Source organism: Eurosta solidaginis, chromosome 4 (assembly GCF_040869045.1).
Source record: "Eurosta solidaginis isolate ZX-2024a chromosome 4, ASM4086904v1, whole genome shotgun sequence".
NCBI lineage: Eukaryota > Metazoa > Arthropoda > Insecta > Diptera > Tephritidae > Eurosta > Eurosta solidaginis.
The window spans coordinates 103536477-103557874 of record NC_090322.1 but is presented as its reverse complement, the minus strand read 5'-3'; the positions used below and the strand labels follow the sequence as shown (position 1 = coordinate 103557874).

The window sequence follows — 21398 nt, the reverse complement described above, 5'->3', positions numbered from 1 at the left end:
TTATTAAGCATACATATAGTAATAGTAGTAACGTTCCTGCCAAATTTCATTATGATATCTTCAACGACTGCCAAATTATAGCTTGCAAAACTTTTAAATTAAAAAATAAAATAAATAAATGTAAGGCGCGATAACCTCCGAAGAGATCTAAGGCCGAGCTTCTCTTCCAATTTGCGTCGTGCTCCTCTTGATTTTTCCCTACAAATTGGCCGGACGGGACCTACATGTTTTATACCGACTCCGAACGGCATCTGCAAGGCAGATGAGTTTTCACTGAGAGCTTTTCATGGCAGGAATACAATCGGAGCGCTTGCCAGACACTGCCGAGGGGCGACCCCGCTTAGAAAAATTTTCTTCTAATTGAAAAATCTTATTTCTAAAATTTTGATGTTGCTTTGCCCGGGAGTTGAACCCAGGGCATACGGTGTGATAGGCGGAGCACGCTACCATCACACCACCTTCTTTTAAAAGTGGGCGGTGCCACGCCCATTGTCCAAAATTTTAAAAATTTTCTATTCTGCGTCATAAGTTCAACTCACCAACCAAGTTTCATCGCTTTATCCGTCTTTGGTAATAAATTATCGCACTTTTTCGGTTTTTCGAAATTTTCGATATCGAAAAAGTGGTCGTGGTTATAGTCCGATATTGTTCATTTTAAATAGCGATCTGAGATGAGTGCCCAGGAACCTACATACCAAATTTCATCACGATACTTCAAAATTTACTCAAGTTATCGTGTTAACGGACGGACGGACATGGCTCAATCAAATTTTTTTTCGATACTGATGATTTTGATATATGGAAGTCTATATCTATCTCGATTCCTTTATACCGTACAACCAACCGTTATCCAATCAAAGTTAATATACTCTGTGAGCTCTGCTCAACTGAGTATAAAAAGGGTGCGAAAGGTGGAAATCCCGTGAATGGAAAGGATAGTCAGGGTATCAGGGAATTAGTAGTTGAGTTTGGTCAAATCTGTCTATCCAACATTGCCGAGGAGGGTAAGAAAAACAACCACGATTTTGAGCATTTCAGTAGTGGGTGCAAGTCAGAATTGACCAATCTCATCGAAGTTATATGCCGAAGAAAACTATAACTTCTCCTGTAATAATGAAAATCATACTAAACGACGAAGTCCCTGTCTATAGTCGCCCTAGACGGCGACCCATTTCCCATCAGCAAATAGTCGACAGACAGGTGAAAAACTGGCTAGAGGGGATCATCTGCCCAAGTTCTTCGGAACACGCGTCAGCAAAGAAAGATGGTCCAAAAAAACTGTGCTGCGACTATAGGAGACTAAGGCTAGGTGCGAGGAGTTGGCCTAAATTGCTACCTAAATTGAGGAAAAGCCTAAATCATTGGAAAATGTCGGCAAAGTAGTCCACCTAAAAGATTGAGAAATTTTTTTCAAACGTCAAATATAAAAAAACAATTATTAATTTTTTTTATTTTGAGTGTAATAAATGCAAATAAAAAAAATTTGGTACAAAAAATTCGGATTAGTGAATGCATGCCTTGGCTAGTGAAGTATCCGTTGTGGGAACTGTGGTGTGATGATTCCTCCTGTGTTCCAAATCGCTCAGAGCTAATTGTGGTCTCGAAAGATTTGGCTCCATGTTGTACAGTGTAGGGCATAGTACTCATACAGTTGAATACATCCAATGTCTCAAAATATGTAACACGGGCTATGCCAAATGTTAATTATGTACGTTGATCGTCCAACATTTTGGAAATCCCAATAAATGAGCTCTTCCACACCCGGTCACACAATTACCTTGAGTCACTGGCGATATCTTCCGTTCAGGCAGATCGTCCAAAATATGCATAAATATTCCAAAATATGAAATCATGTATGTATGTCATTTAAAGATAATTTTTGTTTTTTGCCTTGCGCGGAAAATTTAGGCTGTCAAATTCGCACACATGTGACAGTTTTTTTCTCCTGAATAGAGCAGTGCTGGAAAAGACCAATGGAATATTAGTTTAGGTACTTAAAATTTAGGCAAACTGTACCCAACCTGATAAAAAGTCGTAAAGGACAACTTTCCTATGACATTTCAGAGCTTTAGACTTAAAGGATGACTTTTTCCACGTACCGTTGGAGTTCACGGCATTTGTCACCCACAACGGCCAATATGAGTTTAACTTCGTGCAGTTCGGTATATCAAACTCACCCGAAGTTTTTTGCAGATTTATTTCTTCTATTTTTTGTGAGTTGGTACAAGAGGGTACCATAGTTATCCCATCAAAAGGCGAGCGTGAAGGAAACGAAAACAATATGTGGCTAGCCTGTCATCAGCATAGCTTCAGAAAACTCCATAGCACCACCACCGCGCTAAATGCCATCAGCACCCAGATAAATTGCGGTTTAAATCGAAACCCCCCTCCATAGAACAGTACTCGTAGCGCTAGACCTATCAAAAGCTTTTGATACGGTCAACCATGGCACGTTACTGCAAGACCTGGAAGGGTCTACCCTTCCCCCATGTCTTAAAAGGTGGACCGCAAATAATCTGGGTGGTCGGCAGGCATCGGTGCAATTTAGAAACGAAATATCAAAACCAAGAAGAATTAAACAAGGGGTGCAACAGGGTGGTGTCCTATCCCCATTTTTGTTTAATTTTCACATATCTAAGCTACCTTCACCAACAGAAGGAGTCACTATCGTTTCATACGCCGATGACTGCACAATAATGGACACAGGGCCCACAGATCGATGAGCTCTGCAACAGAATAAACGGCTACCTCCCTGATTTCTCCAGTTTTTTCGCCTCGCGAAACCTGGCATTATCACCGACTAAATCTTCCGCTACCTTATTTACAACATGGACGTCCCAAATGTCGACCATTTTGAACATCCACGTCGATGGCACTACGCTACCGACTGTCCTACACCAAAAAATCTTGGGTGTGACGTTTGATCAGGATCTACATTTTGGTGAACACGCAGTCGCAATTGTTCCGAAAATCCAGAGCCGTAATAAAATACTCAATTTCCTTGCTGGCAGTACTTGGGGAAAAGATAAAGAAACGCTCATTACTACATACAAAGCAATTGGCCAGCCGTTTACTTACTACGCGTCACCCATATGGTCGCCATGCCTTAAAATTACCCACTGGAATAAGATACAGGCCTGCCAAAATACTGCTCTCAGAATCGCCACGGGCTATCTTCTTATGTCCCCAGAACACCATCTACATAATGAGGCGAGAATACTCCCCATCAAGGAGAGAAATGAGATGCTAACCAAACAGTTCCTGTTGAATTCCCAGAAACCTGGGCATCTAAACAGACATCTGATTGATGAGCCAACACCGCCTAGGGGCTTAAGGAGTCATCTCCGTAAGCATTTTGAGGAAATACGGCACCTGAGAACCCAGCCGTATGAAGCAAAAAACACAAGCAGGTCCTTGGTGAACTCCACAAACAGGCGTCGGACCGTTATGCCGGGGGTCATATAAATCGTTCCCGAGATGTTCGCACTAGTATCTTAATGGTGCCTTGTTACCGGAACGTACCGGATCTTTATCCGGCAAAGGACCATCAACATCGATAACACTTCCGAGTGTCTTTGTCTTTAATACAACAACAACAACAGGTGGGCAATGTTTCTCCAGGAATTTGATTATATCATCGAACACCGTTCAGGCCCTAAGATGAAGCACGTAGATGCGTTTAGTCGAGTAATTTGCTTCACAGTTGAAGACACTTTACCGCATCGTATCAAGAAAGCATAGTTGAAAGATAAGTGGGCTCGTGCTGTTGGAACTGCCCTAGGGAAAAACAGTTACGAAGAGTATAACTTAAAATACGACCTTTTATATAAGATTCGTCAAAAGAGCTGCTTGTAGTACCAGAGATGATGGGACAGGGAATAACAAAAATCGGCACCAGCAAGGTCACTTTGGCGCAAGATCTGGTAGAAAAAATTTCTATTTTCCGAACTTAAGCCATAGTAAAAGCGTGTGTTGAGTGTATCATCATAAAAAAAGAAGGCCTTCTTAGGCCTATAGATAAGGCGGGCAGACCCCTCAAAACCCTCCACATAGACCACGGAGGTTACATGGAGCAAACACAGAAACGCTATAATCACATTCTTGTATTGTAGATGCTTGCTAAAAATTCGTTTCCTATCCCCATTTCTGTTTAATTTTCACATATCTAAGCTACCTTCACCAACAGAAGGAGTCACTATCGTTTCATACGCCGATGACTGCACAATAATGGACACAGGGCCCACAGATCGATGAGCTCTGCAACAGAATAAACGGCTACCTCCCTGATTTCTCCAGTTTTTTCGCCTCGCGAAACCTGGCATTATCACCGACTAAATCTTCCGCTACCTTATTTACAACATGGACGTCCCAAATGTCGACCATTTTGAACATCCACGTCGATGGCACTACGCTACCGACTGTCCTACACCAAAAAATCTTGGGTGTGACGTTTGATCAGGATCTACATTTTGGTGAACACGCAGTCGCAATTGTTCCGAAAATCCAGAGCCGTAATAAAATACTCAATTTCCTTGCTGGCAGTACTTGGGGAAAAGATAAAGAAACGCTCATTACTACATACAAAGCAATTGGCCAGCCGTTTACTTACTACGCGTCACCCATATGGTCGCCAAGCCTTAAAATTACCCACTGGAAGAAGATACAGGCCTGCCAAAATACTGCTCTCAGAATCGTCACGGGCTATCTTCTTATGTCCCCAGAACACCATCTACATAATGAGGCGAGAATACTCCCCATCAAGGAGAGAAATGAGATGCTAACCAAACAGTTCCTGTTGAATTCCCAGAAACCTGGGCATCTAAACAGACATCTGATTGATGAGCCAACACCGCCTAGGGGCTTAAGGAGTCATCTCCGTAAGCATTTTGAGGAAATACGGCACCTGAGAACCCAGCCGTATGAAGCAAAAAACACAAGCAGGTCCTTGGTGAACTCCACAAACAGGCGTCGGACCGTTATGCCGGGAATTGTCCGGTGAATCCAGTACTCAAAGAAAATTACCCAAAACTTGTGGAAGAGGAACGCATACTCCCCAGGGAAACGCGTGTCACTCTTGCTCAACTTCGTTGTGGATACTGTAACAGGTTAAACTCTTACCTATCCAGAATCAACCCCGACATACAAAATGTTTGCCCCGCTTGCAATGTGTCCCCACATGACGCCAACCATCTCTTTAATTGTAATGTGGAACCAACGCCTCTAACACCCCTTTCATTATGGTCCACCCCTGTTGAAACAGCAAGTTTCCTTGGACTCCCGTTTGAGGATATTGATGACAATTTGTGATCGGTTGCGGCTATTAGGTGGGGCGAAGCACTGCTACAACAACAACAACAACAAGGAATCGAAAAGTTGAAAAAGGTAGCCGAAACACATGGCCTCAGGATAAAGTGGAACAAATTCCAATTTCTGAAAAGGGCAGTGAGTTTCTTGGGTCACATCATTGAAGATTCAACCATAAAAGTTTCCAATGAGAAGACGAGGGTTTTTCCGGTGCCCAACCAGAAGAGGTCACTTAAGCGTTATCTGGGGCTCACCTATTACTTTCGCAGTTTCATCCTAATAACGCAAAAAGTGCGAGGCCATTGAGAGATGTGCTGAATAAAAACGGGTAAATTTAGAATAAGAATTGGGCAAGTCGCTGCAGTAAAACAGTTAAAAGATGCCTTGACGAGTGCACGCGTACTTAAAATATATGATCCTGCAGCGTTAACTGAGGTTCATACGGACTCCAGTAAGTACGGTTATGGTGGAGTTTTATACAAAAAGACAACTACATCCTGTCCAGTATATGAGTAGAAAAACTATATCAAAGTTATCATTCATACGAACTTGAAGTGCTCGCCATCATCGTAGCTTTAAAAAAGTGGCGAGTTTATATTTTGGGAACCAAATTCAAGATAGTAGCAGACTGCAACGCTTTCGCAATGACGATGCGAAAAGATGATACCTTTAAGTGTGTCCAGGTGTTACAAATATGAATGTATCATACATATATGTAGCAGGTGAGGCTCTGGCGAACCCAAGTTCCTCATAGAACTAGGGGGTGGGGGTGGGATAGCCTAGAAAGTTGAATGTGGTCATATAAATCGTTCCCGAGATGTTCGCACTAGTATCTTAATGGTGCCTTGTTACCGGAACGTACCGGATCTTTATCCGGCAAAGGACCATCAACATCGATAACACTTCCGAGTGTCTTTGTCTTTAATACAACAACAACAACAGGTGGGCAAAGTTTCTCCAGGAATTTGATTATATCATCGAACACCGTTCAGGCCCTAAGATGAAGCACGTAGATGCGTTTAGTCGAGTAATTTGCTTCACAGTTGAAGACACTTTACCGCATCGTATCAAGAAAGCATAGTTGAAAGATAAGTGGGCTCGTGCTGTTGGAACTGCCCTAGGGAAAAACAGTTACGAAGAGTATAACTTAAAATACGACCTTTTATATAAGATTCGTCAAAAGAGCTGCTTGTAGTACCAGAGATGATGGGACAGGAAATAACAAAAATCGGCACCAGCAAGGTCACTTTGGCGCAAGATCTGGTAGAAAAAATTTCTATTTTCCGAACTTAAGCCATAGTAAAAGCGTGTGTTGAGTGTATCATCATAAAAAAGAAGGCCTTCTTAGGCCTATTGATAAGGCGGGCAGACCCCTCAAAACCCTCCACATAGACCACGGAGGTTACATGGAGCAAACACAGAAACGCTATAATCACATTTTTGTATTGTAGATGCTTGCTAAAAATTCGTTTGGCTTTATCCAACAATGAGTACAGGTGCTACAGAAGTGGTTGACAAGTTTCTAACATAAGCGTTTACTTTCGGGAACCCAGAGGAAATCATTTTGAGTTTGCCATCTCCTTCTGACAATCCTTACTCCAGTGAAATGAAAAAAAATAAAATCAGCTGATGAGGTGAGCCAACCATATAGTGGATCCATGTGTGGAGTATTGTAAAAATGAGATGATTTTTGCATTTCCTTATTGCTTTTGATGTACCGCGCAGTAACGACCAGGTCGAATGCGCTCATAAAATTGTCGTTCCTATGTTGGCGAAGTTGTGTTCGGGGGATACAAATGTGTGGTATGAACATATCGAACGGGTGGAACCAAGGATCAATAACACACGTAGCACGAAACATACTCCGTTTAGGGTATTGACAGGCGTAGAAAAGCGCACAATCGAAAACGCAGATATTCGAGCATTTATCGAGGAGGAACATTTTCAGATTTTAGATGAAGAACGGGAGGAAGCAAGAGAAAATATAAAAAAGACTCAGGAAGAAAATAGGAAGTCTTTCAACAAAAAGATAGTACTTGAAACAACAAACAACTCACCAGGGGGCTAGTGGACATTAAAAAAACCCAGTTCGGGTCGGGATTGAAACTCAAAGCTTAGATTTTGGGGCCCTATAAAATCATCGAGAAACTCACTCACGGACGGTATTCAGTCGAGGAACAAATAGAAATACTCAACGGGAAGTTAACAAAATTCTAACAAAAAGAAAATATAGTAGTGTAATCAGAGAAAAACAGCCAAAACAACCGTACTTATATAGGGCACTAGAGGCGCAGCCTCGAACATCTTAAACAAGCTTTGTCAAACCACACCGGATTTCAGAACTTGAAAAAATAATCAACGATTTTGTAAAAATGTGCGCACACTTGTGTAAATGTGTTAGCGAACCTAAAACCAAAAATATGGTTATCAGTTTAAAAATCACCCCAAAAACTTAAATTCGGCTCCTCCAATATAACATTCAAAGTTATAAAGCAAATAAACTTAATTTAGAATAATTTACCCTGCAAAAATCGTTGGATCATGTGGTCCACTGGAGTACTTACCATTATACTCCACTGTAATGCAGCAATGCACCAACTCATGTTTCTACACGAACATATTGTAAGCCGATCATTGCTCGTTTTTAACGATTGTAATCACTACATGATGTTTATTGGACTGTGGGTACTCCATGGATTACTCTGATGTAATGTGGAGCTGGAGTATATGGTCCAGTCCTAGGACATCGCAATGTTAATTGGACCATATTTTTTGTATGAATTGTGGTTAATTTTGGAGCACTCGGTTGGTCCATACCCTACAAAAATCGTGAGTATTCCATGCATGCATGTATGGAGTACTCGCTATGGACCAACCGAGTGCTCCAAAATTAACCACAATTCATACAAAAAATATGGTCCAATTAACATTGCGATGTCCTAGGATGGGACCATATACTCCAACTCCGCATTACATCAGAGTAATCCATGGAGTACCCACAGTCCAATAAACATCGTGTAGTGATTACAATCATTAAAAACGAGCAATGATCGGCTTACAATATCCCTGCAAAAATCGCGAGTACTCCATGCATGCATGTATGGAGTACTCGCTATGGACCAAGCGAGTGCTCCAAAATTAACCACAATTCATGCAAAAAATATGGTCCAATTAGCATTGCGATGTCCTAGGACCGGACCATATACTCCAGCTCCGCATTACATCAGAGTAATCCATGGAGTACCCACAGTCCAATAAACATCGTGTAGTTATTACAATCGTTAAAAACGAGCAATGATCGGCTTACAACATGTTCGCGTAGAAACATGAGTTGGTCCATCGCTGCATTACAGTGGAGTAGAATGGTAAGTACTCCAGTGAACCACATGATCCAACGATTTTTGCAGGGATAGCGAGTGTTCCATACATGCATGTATGGAGTACTCGCGATTTTTGTAGGGTTATAAACAATAATGATATTTATTTTATCATATTAGCGGAGATTTTCTCCTTCAATGAATATGATTCAACACTTAAATTATTAAATTACAATCTAACATATGGATTTAAAAATGGTGTCCATGGTAGTATAGTTACAGGCATCAAAAAGCATTTACGGTTTAGAAAAAAAAATTTTACATGTAACAATGAAAATATAGGGATTCGTACTACAAACTTAAATCAAAATATCAAAATTTTTCTATATATTTTCATCCACATCTGCTTCTTGCAGACTTCACGGATGCTTGTAACAAACTTTTTAATTTTGCCACACATAATAGCAACACAATTATTGCTGGTGACTTCAATGCACGGTCTTTATCTTTTGGTGACACATTATCGTCCCTTAAAGGTACCATACTAGAGAACTTCCTGAGTACTACAAAAGTCCTAATAATAACAAACATACTTTCTATAGGTATTTTGACAATAGTGAGACACATAGCAGTGTATTGGACTTAAATTTTCACAACGTCAGGTGTATAGACTAGTCGTGGGACACTTCCAACACTTATTTAGGCAAAAGCCATCATCATAGTTTTTCATTTACAAGAAATATTCAGCCCTATTCTTGAATCCATCGTAGAAAATCTACGAATACAACCCTCCGCTACGAATACGAAGAATTTGCTATCACACTGAACTCATGTGAAACCGAAAAAAGTGCTGCCAACATATAATGTCAAATTTTGGTTATTCGAAGTCAGCTGAGCGATTGTAAATAAAAAATTTAAATTTAAATTTTAGTTTAAAATTGCATTATATCATTTTTAAAAAAAGTTCAGTGCTTAAAATGGGTTCTATATCATTTGCAGCTTTGTTAGAAGAAAATGAGCAAGAAAGGTGTGATTTAAAAATTGCGGGGAGTCTTGAAATTAGAAGAGGCTATGTATGTGAAAGGATCCGTGTTTTAATGAACTTATAAAGGTTTTAAAAAATTGTGTTTTATAAAAACTTTCCGCCTAAACAAGGCTACGTTTACCTACGTGCTCGGTGTTATAAATGAAGGAAGTACACCGTTCGGTGGGCCATGTTCAATGAGTCCTATAATTCGCTTAACATCGGTAAAACTTTTTTTTTGCGGAAGGTAGCTATCAGCACGGAGTTGGAAAAGATTTTGACTTTCCGATGTGTCAGACCACATTTTCCAAAGTTTTGAAAGATGCCTTACTAATTTTCCAAACGCGGCTATGTCCACAATTGATATACTTAGATATGACCAACGAAGAGAAACGTAGCGTAAAAAGGGAGTTCTACGAAAAATATAGGTTTCAGGGTGTAATCATGTTTTATAGTTTTTGCAATAATTGTCATTATTATAAGACCCTTAAAAATTAAAATAAATATTTTAGTAATTTAATTTTAATTTAATTCTTTTAAGCCTTCTTCCAAATCTGTGAAGCTAAGTTGCCGATATGCATACGTGTTATAAAAGCATTATTTTTTTCCAGATAGTTGCATCTTTTGTTGGTGGCGCAATACTATTTGCAATGTTTTCCCAAAATTTTTTAACCTCCTCAGTTGGGCACTTTGTAAAGCCTAGCGCCATTTCAGGGTGCTGCTGCAATAGGTCAAGTAAGCAGGAACATTGTTGGCGAGATGTGACAATTTTTGACCTATTATAACAATAGATTGTAATTAAATTAGTATACATATCACTTTTAATAATATACTTATATTTTATTTGTTTAATATCCCTTTTTATTCTGAATTTTTAATGATTTTACTTTTTCCCGCAAACTGATACGCGTCGTAGAAAATTTGTACGAAACTCTACGATTTCACAGTTCGAGTGTGTTCAGTGAAGGCTTTCTACGAATTTCGAACTTACGATGGATTCAGGAAACGTACTTTCGTAGAATTTACGAAAATCGAGTATACGATGGATTCAAGAATAGGGCTGATTACAACCCCAATTTGCAACCTTTACATCCACCAAAAAACTGAAGGAAAATATCGAAACCTTAAATCTGAATTCCTGCTATGAAGACATTTCCCAGGTGTGTTGCTGTAAATGCTCTTTGGTCTCCCAAGGTTTTCTGGAATAACTCTCTGGCATCTCTCTTTAGAAGAATGAAAGCGGCGCGTGTAAAACTTAGTAGATACTGTACCGTAGAGCAAACAACGGCGTTTTATACATCTTGTGCGGTAATTACCCACCGACGTGTGCCGTACGTACGGACGTTGGTCGTACGAAACACGTTTGACCGAACCCTCAAGCCCGTACGAATCAATGTGTGCGGCTGTGTACATGTACATAAGATATTTGTGTGTGTATTGTTTACAGATAAGCACTGTTGCCATTGAACATTTTGCATGCATGCTTATGGAAACATCAACTTTTTCCAAGTTAATTTTTGATGTTATAAAAGGCTGGAATTAATATTAAATAAATATAAATAGATTACATATTTATAATCTGCACTTTTACATAATTATTTCGAATTATTTTCACAATTTTTCAAACTTTAATTAGGTGTTTTTGCATAAAACTGCAAACGGTCAAAAATTAGCGCACAAAAGTTTACTAGGCAACTATGTCTAGTGAGAGAGTGATCAGCTGACACGTTCATACGGAAAAAATCAAAATTGTTTTGATTTCTACGTTCCGGTCTACGTACGTACGGGCGTTGCACGTCGGTGAGTTTTCGTTTAAATTGCACACTCATAAGATAGTTCGTGTCAGCTGACACGTTTTTTCTACGTACGTTCGTGAGTAACCACGGCTTTAAGATGGTGAGCAACTCACAAAGATAGCCTGCGCTCTTTGTTTAATGAATGTTTCAGTCTGCAATGAGCAATTGGCGTGTCAACATCGAGTGTTATGCGGCAGTTACTCACGAACGTACGTACCAAAAACGTGTCAGCTGACACGACCTATCTTATGAGTGTACAATGTAAACGAAAAGTCATCGACGTGCAACGCCCGTACGTACGTAGCCCGGAACGTAGAAATTAAAACAATTTTGATTTTTTCCGTAAGAACGTGTCAACTGATCGCTCTCTCACTAGACAGAGTTGCCTAGTAAACCTTTGTGCGCTGATTTTTGACCGTTTGCAGTTTTATGCAAAAACACCTAATTAAAGTTTGAATAATTGTGAAAATAATTCGAATAATTATGTAAAAGTGCAGATTATAAATATGTAATCTATTTATATTTATTAATTATTGTAACGAATTTACTTGCAAATCCTCTTATTTGCTCTTTTTTAAGTTCGTATCACTAAACTGTTGAATAAATAACTCCAATATTGAATAATGGAAAAATGGCCTTTATTAAAGTACTTCACAATAACAGTTATACTTTGCAACTACCTCGCTTAATAACCAAACTGATAGCTTAAATGAAACTGACTTTCAAACTAATACTGCTATGGCTCGCTAGCTAGCGTCTTAATCGATAACTGCTTGATAGCTCAACTCAAACTGAATTCCATTTGCTGCCTTTTATACTCTCTGATTTCAACGCTCGCATCTTCTAGGCGCTTCCAGAATCTACTAGTTGCCATCAGCTCTCAAACTTCCCAGCTGTAACTACAATTGCACGATTTTAAAGCTTCTCTCATTGCATACTTTCAGGAGTAACTCAGATATATGCATGTGTTTGTGCATTGTGTCTCCGCAGCTCGTATACGTACATGGTACATATGTGTAGACGCGATTATTGTTTCGTTTATGTAGATACATAATGAATGACTTATTGATGTGAATTCACGTCACTGCTTAGCATCGGCTTAGAGATAGCAGCACCCCTTAGTTTTTCTAATATTCGTTACACTGCCCTTCACCTAAGTCTGATCGTCCCGATCAGACGAATCTCTCGATCTAAACGCCGCTAGCATCTCCAAATGTAACACTCTTCTACTCCGTGGTTTCCCAGTGGTTTGTATGCGGTAGATGGTATCACTGATATTCTTCACAACTTTGTACGGGCCTTCCCAACTGCACCGAATCTTGGATGGAACACCTTTCCGCCGGTGAGGTTGTATAAATCTCCTCCAAGAAACCTTCCGAATCTTTGTTCTCATTGTACCTGCGTTTCATCTTACTACTCATTATTCTGGATCGTTCCCTCGCACTCTGTTGCTTTGCCAATGAAGAACTACTTTGTAGAGTTTGTTCTTGATGGATTGGCTTCACATACTCAGTATCGTTCCGACGTTTCCCAACAGAAGTGCGCGCTGGCTTGAAACCATCCTTGCTTTCTTTGTGGAAAATTCTTTTATTCATTTTAGTGCGTCCATCAGGTTTTGTCAATGCAAGTGTTTCTCTCGCAGGTTCTTTTGATTTCGCTTTATTTAAACCGTTGTGTCATGTACTGCCGATCGGTAGGCCATCAAGATAATAATATGTGTGTATCCCAGTCCTTATGGTACTTGTCTACTACTTTCCTTAAATGCTCCTCCAATGTTCTATTTAAACGTTCCACCATACCATCGGACTGAGGATGCAATGCAGTTGTCCGTGTTTTTCGAATGCCCAACTTCTTGCACATTTCTTGGAACACAGCTGATTCAAAATTCCTGCCTTGGTCAGAATGTAACTCCATTGGTGCACCATACCTTGCAACCCATTCGTTTTTAACCACTCCTGCTACTGTTTCTGTTTCTTGGTTTGGGATTGGGTATACCTCTGGCCATTTACTGAAAGAATCCATAACCACCAGTACGTATTTGTTTCCGCGGTTGCTAGTAGGAAATGGACTTGCGACATCCATGGCGATCCTTTCAAATGGTGCACCTGAAATATACTGCTTCATTTGGCCATGACTTCGGGTTTTGAGCCCTTTCGCTATGTTGCATACCTCGCAGTTGGCAATCCACTCGGTGACCGACTGACGGCAACCAACCCAATAGAATCTCTGCTTAATTTCGAGTGTCTTCGTGATTCCAAGATGACCTCCACTTGGATCATTGTGCAGCCCGCTGAGCACGTCAGGAATCCTCTTTCTGGGAACAACTATCAGTTTCTTCTTGCATTGACCATCCTCACTCTCCCATACTCGATGCAAGCAACCGGATATCAATTCTTAACTGTTCCACTGTGCCCAATATGACTTCGCAATAGGATTCTCTGCTGACATCTCCTCTCTGCTTGGTCTTTCGTTTCGTTCGAGCCCTTGCATAACATGTGACAGATCTGTATCTTCTAGCTGACAATTTCTTAGTTGTTCCTTGTCCCATTCATCCGTACGTGTTATAGTCATTAGCCGGACATCTATAATGTCTTCTTTAGCCTCGGCCTTTGAATAGTGCTTGCATTCCAAACTACATGGTCTTCGTGACATTGCATCGGCATTTCTAAGGGTACTACCTTTCCGATGCTCAATGGAAAAGTCATAGCTTTGTAGTCGCTCGATCCACCGTGCCAATTGTCCTTCCGGATTACGGAACTGCAGAAGCCATTTCAACGCTGCGTGATCTGTCCTGACACGGAATCGCTGGCCGTAGAGGTATTTGTGAAAATGTTTAATGCACTCTAATAATGCCAACAGCACTCTCCGCGTAACACAGTAGTTCCTCTCTAGTTTTCTAATTTAACGGCTGTAATATGCAACTACCTTCTCCTGTCCTTCGACCAGTTGTGATAAAACGCCTCCTATAGCATATCCACTCTCATCTGTATCTAGAATAAATGTTGCTCCTGGAATCGGATATGCTAACATTGGGGCAGTGCACAAACGCCCCTTCAATGTTTGGAAAGCCACTTCTTGCTCCTTCTTCCATTCAAAAGCTTTGTTTTTTCTTGTAAGCTCATGGAGACTATGGGCTACGCTGGAAAAATTTGGTACAAATCGACGGTAATATGTGCACAGCCCAAGGAAACTCCTCAATTCATGCAGATTATGTGGTTGTTGTTGTTGTAGCAGTGCTTCGCCCCACCTAACAGCCGCGACCGATCACAGATTGTCAATCAATATCCTCTAACGGGAGTTCAAGGAAACTTGCTGTTTCAACAGGGGTGGACCATAAGGAAAGGGGTCTTAGAGGCGTTTTTTCCACATTACAATTAAAGAGATGGTTGGTGTCATGTGGGGACACATTGCAAGCGGGGCATACATTTTGTATGTCGGGGTTGATTCTGGATAGGTAAGAGTTCAACCTGTTACAGTATCCAGAACGAAGTTGAGCCAGAGTGACTCGCGTTTCCCTGGGGAGTATGCGTTCCTCTTCCGCGAGTTTTGGATACTTTTCTTTGAGTACTGGATTCACCGGGCAATTCCCGTCATAAAGGTCCGACGCCTGTTTGTGGAGTTCACCATTGACCTGCTTGTGTTTTTTCGCTTCATACGGCTGGGTTCTCAGGTGCCGTATTTCCTCAAAATGCTTACGGAGATGACTGCTTAAGCCCCAAGGCGGTGCTGGCTCATAAATCAGATGTCTGTTGGGATGCCCAGGTTTCTGGGTATTTAACGGGAACTGTTTGGTCAGCATCTCGTTTCTCTCCCTGATGGGGAGTATTCTCGCCTCATTATGCAGATGGTGTTCTGGGGACATAAGTAGACAGCCCGTGGCAATTCTGAGAGCAGTATTTTGGCAGGCCTGTAACTTCTTCCAGTGGGTAATTTTTAGGCTTGGCGACCATATAGGTGACGCGTAGCACGTAATCGGCTGGCTAATTGCTTTGTATGTAGTCATGAGCGTTTCTTTATCTTTTCCCCAGGTACTGCCAGCAAGGGATTTGAGGATTTTGTTACGGCTCTGAATTCTCGGAACAATTGCGGCTGCGTGCTCAGAAAAATGTAGATACTGATCAAACGCCACACCCAAGATTTTGGGGTGTAGGACAGTCGGTAGCATAGTGCCATCGACGTGGATGTTCAAAATGGTCGACATTTGGGACGTCCATGTTGTAAATAAGGTCGCGGAAGATTTAGTCGGTGATAATGCCAGGTTTCGCGAGGCGAAAAACTGGAGAGATCAGGGAGGTAGCCGTTTATTTTATTGCATAGCTCATCGATCTGTGGGCCTGGGCCTGGGGCCATTACTATGCAGTCATCGACGAAGGAAACGATTGTGACTCCTTCCGGTGGTGAAGGTAGCTTAGATATGTAGAAATTAAACAAAAGTGGGGATAGGACACCACCCTGTGGCACCCCTTGTTTAATTCTCCTTGGTTTTGATGTTTCGTTTCTAAATTGCACCGATGCCTGCCGACCACCCATATAATTTGCGGTCCACCTTTTAAGACATGGGGGAAGGGTAGACCCTTCCAGGTCTTGCAGTAACGAGCCATGGTTGACCGTGTCAAAGGCTTTTGATAGGTCTAGGGCTACGAGTACTGTTCTATGGTGGGGGTTTTGACTTAAACCGCAATTTATCTGGGTGCTAATGGCATTTAGCGCAGAGGTAGTGCTATGGAGTTTTATGAAGCCATGCTGATGAGAGGCTAGCTGCAAATTTGCTTGGAAATAAGGGAGCAAAATAGCTTCGAGCGTCTTTGCCACTGGCGATAGGAGAGATATCGGACGATACGACTCTCCTATGTTAGCTGGTTTACCAGGCTTTAGTAGCGGGACCACCTTCGCCATTTTGCATTTCTCGAGTATGACAAAGGTGGAAAGAGATAGGTTGAAGACCTGCTCTAAATATTTGAAACCCTCTTTCCCTAGGCTTTTAAGCATCGGCATGGCTATGCCGTCTCGGCCCACTGCTTTGGATGGTTTAGCGCGACCAATGGCGTCCTCAACCTCTTTAGCGGTGATGGTGATTGGTGACGCGCTGAATTTGTGTTTATGTGCGTGTCTGTTGGCCCTCCGTCTATCTTTGTCGACCGTAGAATGCATTATATATTGTCGGCAGAAAGCGCTCGCGCATTTTTTCGCATCCGACAGCACTTTGTCGCCAAAGGCGATGGAAACTTTGTCTTTGTGCTTAGTCGGATTCGATAGGGACTTTACGGTGGACCAAAGTTTACCCACACCGGTAGAGAGGTTACAACCTCTTAGGTGCTCCTCCCATTTCGCCCGCTTGTGTTCATCCACAAGCAATCTGATGAGTAGGTTTATATCCCTTATTTGGGGGTCGCCTGGATCAAGCTGCCTTATAAGGTCACGGTCTCTCGCTAAATTTGCGGCCTCCGCCGGGAAGTGGGGCCGGATTTCGGGAATTCTCCCGGCGGGAATGAAACGTGCCGAGGCAGATTCAATGACCTTGCTGAAGGTACGCTCCCCTTGGCGGGCATCAGTCGGGATAGGGAGGGCAGCAAAGAGGTTGTCTGTAAAAGATGTATATTCTTCTCACTTTCCTTTTTTAAAGTTTATGAAAGTGCGTTTTTTGGTGACGATGAAGTCGGCGGTACTCCTGCTGCAAGGAGCTGCTGGGAGGATGACAATTTGTGGGAGGGACGCAACAAATTAAATGGGGTTACACTGAGATGACAGTTCTTGGTCGAGAAAAATCCCGAGTCGCTCCGGTACATAGAACCGACTGCCTTGGGAAGCGCAGATTCTGTGGTCTTGGCCAATCCTTACTGCCTCTATCTTTTCCTATCTTTTCGTTCGCTGTACGGATACCTTCTGTCGTTACCTTGTGACCCAAATAATTTACTCCCGTTTTAAACAGCGCACACTTTTTGGGACTTAGCTTCAGGCCAGCGCCAGCTATTCTCTGGAAAACTTCATCTAAGTTTTTAAGATGTTCATCAAAGTTCTTGCCCAATACGATGATGTCGTCCTGGTACACCAAGCACGTTTTCCAATGTAGTCCTTTCAATACCTGATCCATCAATCTCTCGAAAGTAGCTGGCGCATTACATAATCCAAAGGGCATTACTGTAAATTGCCAAAGACCATCTCCGACGCTGAAGGCTGTTTTCTCTTTGTCTTCCTCCTTCACCTCCACTTGCCAGTAACCGCTTTTCAAGTCCAGTGTGGAAAACCATTCCGTACCAGATAGCGAGTCCAGAGTGTCGTCAATTCTTGGCAATGGGTAGCTATCCTTTTTCGTAACGTCATTCAACTTCCGGTAGTCCACGCAAAACCTCATTTTTCCATCCTTCTTCTTTACAAGTACTACCGGTGAGCCCCAGGGACTAGCTGATGGTTCGATGACGCCGCTGTCGCTCATTTCTTGTATAATTTGACTTACAACTTCCCGCTTCGCCAGTGGAACACTACGTGGAGCTTGACGTATCGGCCTCGCGTCTCCAGTGTCAATTTGATGTTTCACAACATTGGTGCGGCCTGGTTTGGAACCATCCTGGTCAAATATGTTTGCGTACTTTAGGAGCAGTTGCTTTGCCTTACTCTGATAATCTTCCTCTAGCCCCTCCGTCCATGCCGTGATGTCATTTGAAAGATCAGTATTACTAGATGAAACGTGTTCTTGGAGCTGTTCACAGTTAATAATTACTTCAGCCTCTTGGCATCTTCTCAAAATAGCTCCTTTGGTCAGTTTGAGTGGTGACTTGAACTCATTGAGTACTCTTACCGGAATACGTCCATCTTGTTTTGTCATAGCCAGGGTTTTTCTACAAGTATGTTCGGTGCTGATTTGTTTGCTGCTTCAACAACCCACAATTTCCATCAACCTTTGCTCAGATGACTGCTTCTGATTTTGGTGGTATTTGCTGACTCTCTTCCACCAGCACTCGTTGACTGCTGTAGCCTCTCTCGTAGCCGAAATTAAATGGCACATCCATGTTCTTATATTGCATCGCCTTGCTTTGCATATCGATTTTGATGCCTTGGTTGATTAAGAAGTCCACTCCAATTACGATTTCATCAACAATACCTGCCACTATAAAATTGTGTAATACCGTGACGTTCCCAATTGCTACTTCACATTCTACTTCTCCAATTACTTGGGTGTCCTCTCCCGTGGCTGTACGTAATCCTGCTCCAAGCAATGGTCTTATCTTTTTGTTGACTAAATCTGATCGAATGATGGAATGGGATGCACCGGTATCTACAGTTAGTAAACGTTCCTTTCCATCCTCATGTCCCCCAACAGTAAGATTGCTCGATCTTCTTCCAATCTGCGAGATAGAGATTGTGGGGCATTCAATTGCGGGAGCCAGCTGCCGCCCCTTGCGGCTGACTCGATTTAGTTTAACGATTGAGTGGTCTTGGAGATTTGCTCATCTCCTTCTGCTCTGCGTTTACGACCACCCACATTATTGGAACTGTTAGGGTTAGTGTTGCAATAAAGCGCAATATGCCCTGGCTTTCCACACTTAAAGCATTTGACTGCATCATTATTCTTCTGCTGAGTACCCTTCAATGCTTCCGAAATTGCGTCTACCCAGTCTGGCCTTTCCACTTCCACGCGATGAGCTTTGTACGCTAGCTTACTCAAAAGTGACGCTGTTTCTTGAGTCAGTGCATGGGATACCGTTTCTGCGAATGTAGGTTTTGGGTTTGCATATGTCGCTCGCTTCGTTTCTACGTCCCGTATGCCGTTTATAAAACTCTTTATGTTTACCCTCTCGGTGTACTCCACGGGTGCGTCCGCATTTGCCAAATGTGCCAACCTTTCAACATCCGAGGCAAACTCCTGCAAAGTCTCATTCGCTCTTTGGTGACGGTTTTGCAACTCAATTTGGAATATCTGTTTTTATGCTCGCTTCCATAACGTCTGTCGACAGCGGCCATCAATGCTTCATAGCTGTTCCGTTCGTACTCTGGAATAGTCTGTAAGATTTCGGCAGCTGGTCCTTTCAATGCTACGAAGAGTGCAGCAACTTTATCTTCAGCATTCCAGTTGTTCACTGTTGCGGTCTTCTCAAAATGTAGCTTAAAGACCTGGAAAAGAACAGACCCGTCAAAGGATGGTGTTTTTAACTTTTGATTGCTTGCTGAAACAGCTGGGCGATGTAATTGCAACTCCTGTATACGACCTCTCCAAGCATTCACCTCGGCTTCGATTTTTTCCTCAAACTGCGTTATTTTCTCGTCCATACGCGCTTCGAGTTTTGATAATATACGCCCCTCCTGCGCTTCGTGTTGTACTGTTATGCGTGCCTCTTGTTCTTTCAGTTGCGTTTCCATCTTTGATGTTATTCGTGTCTCTTGGGATTCCATCTGCGATGACATATACATTTCTGTTCTTCCAGTTGGGGTGCCATATATATCTTCTGTTCTTCCAATTGCGTTTCCATCTTGGATGTAATCTGTGTCGACATTTCTGACATACGCGTTTCTTGTGCTTCAATCTTCGATGTTATTCGTGTCTCTTGGGATTCCATCTGTGATGACATTGTCGATGTTTGAGCAGATATTGCAGCCAAAATCATGTTCAAGTCTGTGCTTGTAACTGTCTGCGATGTTTCGTTTTTCTCTCCAATTTTTGTTGTTGTCTCGTCCCCATCAGGATAAAAGACATACTCGTCCACATCAATTCCTTCTGCTTCCATTGCCTCTCGTAGCCGTGCCTGAATTTCGAGTTTAACGCCGCTTGTATTCAATCCACGACTCTCCAACTCCTTCAGTTGCTGGATCTTCAATTCACTGAACTTTGCCATGTCCTTGTTGTCCTCTGGAATTTATTCAACAATTCCTCTTCTGACACCAATTGTAACGAATTTACTTGCAAATCCTCTTATTTGCCCTTTTTCTAAGTTCGTATCACTAAACTGTTGAATAAATAACTCCAATATTGAATAATGGAAAAATGGTCTTTATTAAAGTACTTCACAATAACAGTTATACTTTGCAACTAGCTGGCCTAATAACCAAACTTATAGCTTAAATGAAACTGACTTTCGAACGAATACTGCTATGGCTCGCTAGATAGCGTCTTAATCGATAACTGCTTGATAGCTCAACTCAAACTGAATTCCAGCGCCTCTATATTTGCTGCCTTTTATACTCTCTGATTTTAACGTTCGCACCTTCTAGGCGCTTCCAGAATCTACTAGTTGCCATCAGCTCTCAAACTTCTCAGCTGTAACTACAATTGCACGATTTTATAGCTTCTCTCATTGCATACTTTCAGGAGTATCTCAGATATATGCATGTGTTTGTGCATTGTTTCTCCGCTGCTCGTATACGTACATGGTACATATGTGTAGACGCAATTATTGTTTCGTTTATGTAGATACATAATGATTGACTCTTTGATGAGAATTCACGTCACTGCTTAGCATCGGCTTAGAGATAGCAGCACCCCTTAGTTTTGCTAATATTCGTTACAATATTAATTCCAGCCTTTTACAACATCAAAAATTAAATTGGAAAAAGTTGATGTTTCCATAAGCATGTATGCAAAATGGTCAATGGCAACAGTGGTTATCTGTAAACAATACACACACAAATATATTATGTACATGTACACAGACGAACACATTGATTCCTACGGGCTTGTGGGTTCAGTCAAACGTGTTTCGTACGACAAACGTCCGTACGTACGGCAAACGTCGGTGGGTAATTGCCGCTTTAGCATCGCTACCCTTCAAAACAGGTACCCGTTACCTAATCGATTACTTAATCGTTACCAATAACTAGGTCAACAATTATCGTCTCAATGACTTTTACATTGCTGTCGTGAAAAAGGTAACGCATGCGCTCTCTCAAAATAGTGTACGTGTGAATCACTTTCTCGCTCTTACCTCTTGTGTTTTCGACATTCTTCTCGCTCGATGTTATTTACAT

The 21398-nt window shown here is 41.8% G+C and overlaps 1 pseudogene; it reads right to left on the bottom strand.

Annotated features, from left to right (window-relative positions):
* Positions 1-21398, bottom strand: part of LOC137248637 (T-complex protein 1 subunit eta-like) — a 528633-nt pseudogene that overhangs the window by 371193 nt on the left and 136042 nt on the right.